At 40.7% G+C, this 7,768-nt stretch overlaps 1 long non-coding RNA gene across 1 annotated transcript; it reads left to right on the top strand.

Annotated features, from left to right (window-relative positions):
- LOC118240792 (uncharacterized) lies at positions 1-4,775 on the top strand. Its single transcript, XR_004775627.2, has 3 exons — positions 1-45; positions 1,187-1,334; positions 3,011-4,775. It is a non-coding gene; the product is annotated as an uncharacterized LOC118240792 (long non-coding RNA).
- Positions 4,776-7,768: the final 2,993 nt, after the last annotated feature.

Raw genomic sequence — 7,768 nt, forward strand, 5'->3', positions numbered from 1 at the left:
GGGTTTAAGCCATGGGATGCTCACAATAGATGGAACAGTGCTGTGGTGAGTATGGAGCACCAGTAGAAAAACTGGATCAGAACAGAATTTAAAACCTGCACTATAACTTTAATGAAGTGTTCAGATAATGATTGCAATGAAATGTTATCAGCAGCTGGAAAATGATACATGTTAGGTTTATACAGTAATCATATTATACAGTAACTGTATAAAGGTTTAGACAGTAACTGTGTCTGCACAACATGACAACTAGCACTGCATGGTAACAACAATAACAACAACAACAACAATAATATATTACATTTCTATAGCACTTTTGAATAACCCAAAGAAGCTTACAAGGTATGACAGAGAAATCACAAAATTAACACAGCAAAAACATAACAATACAGGTACAGGGCACGAAAACAAGAAAAGGAGGTAAACGCTAGAAGACGTAAAGGAACATTACAGCTAGAAAGAAAAAAATAGAATAAATGAATATTTGTAATCCTTGATAAGATCATTAACTAATTTTACCTAACCAGAAATGTCTAATCCCTATCAATTGGTGGTATCCTAGGAAGTGTTATGTGTGTTTATTCAGAAAATAGGGGCCATCAATGATTTAGCCAACAATACTCATTATTTCTCTAATTCTCGAGGTTCTCGGGTAAACAAACACCATAGTTACTGCAAGAAAATTAAGGCAAACAAGAACATAAGAATACACACACACCCACAAACACATAAAATGTAGTACTCCACTTAATAGATGGTCAAAGCATGCCAAAGGCCATAGTGCAGGGGCTCTGGTCTTTCTTGGTTGTCAGTAGTTTGGACAGAGGCTAGGGTAGGCAGTTTATGCGGGGACTCAAACAGTACTGGAGTCATAATGGCACTTGAATTCCTGGCAAAGTGAAAGAGTCCTGGCAAAGAAAGATTTTCCATCTGCTGGACAATGTCTTACCCTGATGTATGAGAGCACACACACACACACAAAATCTGTACACAAGCACTTAAACACACACACACAGCACAGCACAGGTGCTGTAATGTGCTTCAGGCAGGTGTGAGGGGGTTGGGTTCACCTTTGACCCCAAAGTAATCACGTCATCTAGCTGTAGTAAGGTCAGTAGTAAAGTTAGAATGAGCTCATATATTTTGAACTTAAACATTCTGTTTTGTCAATTTCTCCTCCTGTCAGATTTTATGTTCAAACTGTTACAGTTTCAGCCTTCTGGAGCTTCAGTAAGAAAACAGGCATGAACCCATGGCTGTAATTCATGTGAAATATTTGCACACATAAAAACAAGACCATGAAACAGGAAAAGAATATGGAATTTGACTAACAGGTAAGGAGCCTCAATCACTCAGTCTGCAATGAAATTTAACAGCTGTGTGCGCTTATTCATAACCTGTGTGTCTTTGGAGGTCTTTAGTTTGCTGTGAGAACCCACACCTATTGGTAAGGAAAATACACAACACATGCAACCAGAATTCTGAAAAATGAGAGAGAGAGAGAGAGAGAGAGAGAGAGAGAGAGAGAGAGAGAGAGAGAGAGAGAGAGAGAGAGAGAGAGAGAGGGGACTATGTCAGGTTGTGTGAACAGAGAGAGTCAAATGTAGTAAAATGTAATCAGTTTAATAGGGGAATTTCAAGATGTAGTCGTAAACAGGCAGAGGTCAATCCAAAAGAGGCACTGGGCAAACAAATCCAAAAGGGAACAGGCAAGAGAATAATCCAACAAGCAGGCAATAATCCAATACAGCAAAGAACAGTAAACCATGGCTCTGAAACATAAGGCAGGCAAATTTATATTTACATTTATGGCATTTAGTAGACGCTCTTATCCAGAGCGACTTACAAAAGTGCTTTGTCGTTTACTCATAGAATACATACTAGTACAGTACAGTAGGTTAGAGTCCAAGATACCAATGAACTAGAATACTGTAGAATACAGGCATGAATGCTGATACTTAGAAGTACAAAATACATAAGGTCTATCTTAAACAATGATAAGTGCAATAAACAATAAGTGCTAAAGTTTGTTAAACAACATAAACAATACCCTACAATAAGTACTAATGTAGTCAGTTAATATGGGAGCAAATGAGACTACATGGAAACAAAAGGGCTCATATAAGGAAACATATTAGGGATAACAAGACACAGGTGCTGCTAATAATCAGGAGATTGGGAACACACAGGAGGCTTATGGGAAACTTAGTCCACTGTAGACGGTGTTCTAGCAGAAGGCTATATTTATGTATGTCAAATATATCTGAATGCTTGCTGAAAGCTAGTGTAAGTCTACTTCTAGTATGGTTAGTGACTAGGCAGTCTACATAAACTTTATTTTACTACAGTTTTTCCCCCATCATTTACAAATTACACCAGCATCCAGTTGTACTAGAATATCAGAAAGAGAGAGCAGTTTCATATGGATCTAATGGATGACAAATTTATTCATTCATAGTATGCATTTGATCTCTAAGGACTGCCAGTTTCTAAGACAGCAGAATCACATTAGATTCTGACTCAGTTTATTTGCAGTTTACTTGCCAATAATATGCCTCCTATAAACAAAAAGATATAATGGTATTTAGTTGTACTGACATAACACAGTATATAGATCCCAACTGGTTTGTTTCAGTAAGTTTTATAAGTTGGCAAACTCAATATCTGTTGTCCAAATCTGTTTTGCCTGTGGTGGACAGACACTCACACATGGATGGTAGACAGGTTAGAATACTTACACAGTGTACAACAGGAAAGTCAGTTTACTGCCATACTACAGCTACAAGAACAACCCATTCCACACACACACATTCCATGCACTGAATCTCAAACACACAAGCATGCACACACACAAAGTGGTGTCCACATAGAGAGGGATTAATTGGGATGATCAACAAACACAAAATCTTCAGAAGTTTCCATTCACCAATGGACAGACTGCCATAACACACACTTATACAATACATCTTGTTCTCTCGTCTCATCTTCTTTTCACTTTTTCCTGGTAAAGGTCACAGTGATCTGCAGGCTGCAGGCAAGAAGATCAGTCCAGACTTCTCTATTCCTGTGACAGATTCCAGCTCCTCCTATGGGAGGCCCACGCATTCCCAGGCCAGCTGTGAGATATAATCAGTCCAGCAGGTCCTGGTCTCCTTCTGGGTTTCCTTCCAATGGGATGTGCCTGGAACAGCTGTAGTGGGAGCCAACCAGGGGGAATCATGAGATGCCCAAACCTCTTCAGTCATCACATCTCAGTGATAAGGAGCAGCGGCTCTATTCCAAGGCCTTCCCAGATTACAGATCTTTACGCCCTAGCATTGACTGACAGCCCAATAAACCTGCAGAGAAACCTAATTTCTGCCCTTTGTAGATGCAATCTTATTCTTTCAGTAACAAGCACTCTCAGACTTTGGGCCAAAGCTTCTTGCCACTGCCTCTGTGACTGAGGATTTGAACATGGTCTTTGAAGACTCAATGTCCCCTTCCTTACTCTGCACTTTCAGAGTCCTTTCAGATGCAGAAGTCGAAATGATCTCTCACAGAGTAATTTGCCAGATATTCCCAAGTCACCTGGCAAGCTCTCATGGGTTTACCAGGTCTATCTGGCTGAAACCCCTTTTGATGAATCCAGCTCACCACCAAATGATGAAAACTTCCTCTCTCTTCACCAGTTCCCAGAACATTACAAAATGGATCATTCACCTTTGGCCCAAGGTGCTCTGTACCATGTACCCTTATGAGCACCCTTGTACACATGCACAAGTAAGAGTTTTCCCTTCTGAGACTCATAGTCTCATTAAGGAAATCCTTTTGCCCACCAGTATGAACGCCAATGCAAAGGCTCTCAGCCTCTGTGTTTTTCCACATCCTGGGCCCTATCGCAACTCCACCACACCATCTCAATCATGAGATTTGGTACAGGAGCCCCAAGAGGAGTGTGTGGATGTAAGGCTGACTATATCTAGTTCATACCTTTCTATCACACACACTAACTGTCGCTCCCTGCCAAAGAACTGACATTTCACATTCCCAGATTCAGTTTCCATCACAAAGGTGTAGCCATTCTGAAACCATCTAACCAATGCCTGCCACACTACTGGCATTACACCCAACTCCCACCCCTCACCTTGCAGGTGGTGAACCCTCACAATGAGTCCACATCACCTTTTGTTGAGCTTGACCAGGCTATGTGGGTAGCCTGGCCACCAGGTGGTCCATTGCAGACACCACCCCAAGTCCTGGTAAAGGGTAAACTTAGTTACATAAGCACCTTCTATGAGGGTCTGTTTTTAGTCTGACATTTCTCCTCACACCTGATCACCAAGAGTGACCCTACTGGAAGTATTTAACTTCTGATGACACAACCCTATGGTTCACTGATGCACACAAGCCCCTTCACCATGGTAAGATTGTAATTCTTGCAGGAGTACATCTTCTACATCTTATCTGAGGTGTGTATTGTAACCACATATATTCCAGTAAATTTGAGTAAATGTGTGGTGCTCAATGTGGGCCGGTATTCACCATTCCACAGTGCCAGCACTTCTATATTTTTTTTGCTATACTTTTTCTTGCGGTACTGTCACAAGCTCCCCATAGTCGTTTCTGCCCTGTCAATATCAGGTTCTGGGCATTTCATAATGAGTCTACATAAACTGCATTACCCAAGGGGCATTCCATAACACTGCTCTCAGTCTCTCTACAAGTATAGTACAAGTAACGTTAATGCAAGCCTAAGTAATGTTAACGTTACTCCGACTCTACTCCGATGGCTAAATAACAATGTTGGCCAGGCTCCAAAAGGGTACAAAGAGAATGCCTGAATCACAATGACACAACAGAGCTTCAACCAGAACTAATACTAAATGCATACTAGAAGCAGCAAGTTAACGTTAGTGCCACTCCCAGCAGCGAGGAGCCTGAAGCCACTGCTACCTCAGCAAACTACGACGGTAAAAATAACATCACAAATGTTGTGCACATGCAAAATTACATAATTTGATCCTTTGCCCAACAATCCTGGCCATTCATCTTTGATGTTATTTTTAAAAATGTAATACCAAATGATTTACTGATACTGGCCAATACACACACCAACATATGAATAAAGGGAGGAACCACCTTTGTTCCACTTCAAGAACAAGCGCTGTGAAAAGATCCATTGTCCTATTGATATTCCTAGCAGGTGTGTGCATATGTGCGTGCATGTGTGAAAAGAAAGAACATGAAAAAAGAGACAGAAAGGGAGAGGCAGCCAGCCACTCTAATTTCCTGTAAACTGACCTCAGAGATAAAGAGAATATTCCCGTGTGGGCACCTATGTGTGTGTCTGTGTATGCATGTGTCTGTGTGCGTGGTGCATTTAGTCCAGATCACCCATGTTACCTAGCTTCATTTATAATTTGTCTCATCATATGTCTCAAATGTTTATTGAAAAAGCAGAGCACAAACTACTCCGTGCTTACATGACATGCTGACGTACACATCATCTTCTGTTGGTCTATTTGTCAGAACTCCAGTGTTACCTTAACTAAATCTCTGCATACACTTAAAACGAACTACAAGCTAACATCATGTTTAACTGGAAGCCTAACCTTAGTCAAAAACCTGAACTAATGCCTAACCTAAATCATGACTACAAGTTAATCCAAACCATAACTTCATCTGAAATCTTACTTCTAAACCTAACTATAACATTACCTCTATATATACAAAAATCAGTGTGTTTAAAAAGGAATTTCTTTGGAAAATAATATTTCTAGTATTTCACTTTTCCATCACACTGTGGTTTGAAAGTATATTAAGGACAAACACACACACACCCACACCCCCCCCGCCACACTTACACGTGCACACAAGTGAACTGAGAAGTTCTCTATAATTCAGATGCAATACAGATTACCTTCAGTTCAAGTGAACCAGTTCATTTCAGCTGCGGCTTGTGTAATCAGTGCTTTTCAGTAGACTGGCTTTCTAAGGCTTTTCTTTTGCCTTCTAGTTGGACCCTTCCATGTGCTGAACTGTGTCTCAAGCTCTCAACACCTCCCAATCTGTGTCAATGTTCCATTGCAGACTATATGATGGAGTGCTCTAATGTTGTAGCTCTGAGCTCATCATTTTGTCAGGCATGGCAAACTGAACTGTGTCAGACTCCCAGAGGCTCCTGGCTGATCACCGCCACAGGGACAAAATGGGATGAGAATATTTGAGAGCTGTGGCTTGGAACTGCTTTTTTGGCAAAAACCTTACAATGAGTATGTGGGTATATGGGGTTTTTCTAACAAGAAATATAAAGATTATTTGCTGTATATCCTACTCAGAGCTATGTGCATGTGTGTTTGTGTGCAGATGCACATGTAAGTGTAGACGTATATCAGTGGTTTTCCTATGGTCTGCCAGTGGGTGATTTTTCAATGGGGCCAAATCAAACATCACACAGACCACCAGGCCAGCAAAACAAACTATGTTAAATTCTTTCTCTCACAGAACAGCATATGTTGAAACATTCCATAAATGACAAGTAAGTCTACACTGCAACCTGTTCAGATGTCTTGTATTTATTTTATTTGAAATAATTTTTAAAATATTCCTTGAAAAAAGGCTTGATGTAATAACAAAATTGGCCCACTTGAGGGCGCTGTTCCCTTTATAGAGTGTAGAGTCTTGAAAAACGTAAAGTGGAAAAACAGTTTACGGGAAAATCAATTGAACCACTCAGCATTTTATTGCAAACTGAACTCCGCCACCGTACAAAACATGAACTAACGCTCTGTAAATATCTCACTGTAAGTGTGAGCTGAGATCGCACTTCTTTTCAGCTAATTGTTACGAATGGTAAATAACCTGCCTAAATGTAAGTACCTTTATTAATGGAGTCCCTCAGGTTTTGAAGCATTTCACTAACGCTGAATTTTTACAGCTCACATTTGCATGACTGCAGCATATATTTCCACTGTATTCACTATTTCAAAACACATTTAATGCAGAACCAAACTTCTATTGAAAAATGCTGGAATACCATCACATTCCTCAGTGTGAGCAATAAAAATGTATTTATTTGTCATGAAAGAAAGCTGTTTATTCTGTGACCATCTTGACCACAGTATCTGAAAAATGTAGTTATAAACGTGGAACACAACAGCAACGGTGATCAGAACTGGATAATACAATCGATGCACCTTTTATTTCACTCCTCTGCAATATTCACTACATGGAGTGAGTGGACATCAGTGAGACGAGCATAAATGTTGCAGCAGCTGCAAAAGCATATAGACAGGTTAGCAGGTTACCGGACGAGAGACGAGCCACGCTGTCTGGCCGGAGATCTGCGCAGAACAGATGTAAATAACTTACCTGCAGTCAGCGTTCTCACCATGAGGCCACGCCTGCCATGGGGACGTCATCTCTGACCCATAGTCTTACTATTGGACCCATGGTGCACTGTGGACTGAGACATTTTATACCTGTAGCGGTCTGGAATCAGCAGGAGGAAGCATAGAAAGCTTAATCAAACAGTCCAGGCCTTGACTATGGTTCTGGAGAGAAGGAGTCTAGCGCAATTATTGTCATTTTGTTGTGAAGACACAGCTCATCTAATCGGTTGTTAGTTTTAGTAAGTGCGCTGAGGCAGGGAGAGCAACAAATTGTGCTGAATGCCAGTCCTTCCGTCCCAGTGCTTGTAGTCCTTTGAAGTGGCCTCTGTTATTACTCACCATTATGTTGCACAGTGGTAAAATGGAAATTACTTTAAAAGGAAAGCACTTTGTCG

Source organism: Electrophorus electricus, chromosome 9, assembly GCF_041902795.1.
Source record: "Electrophorus electricus isolate QZ-2024a chromosome 9, ASM4190279v1, whole genome shotgun sequence".
Classification (NCBI taxonomy): Eukaryota; Metazoa; Chordata; class Actinopteri; order Gymnotiformes; family Gymnotidae; genus Electrophorus; species Electrophorus electricus.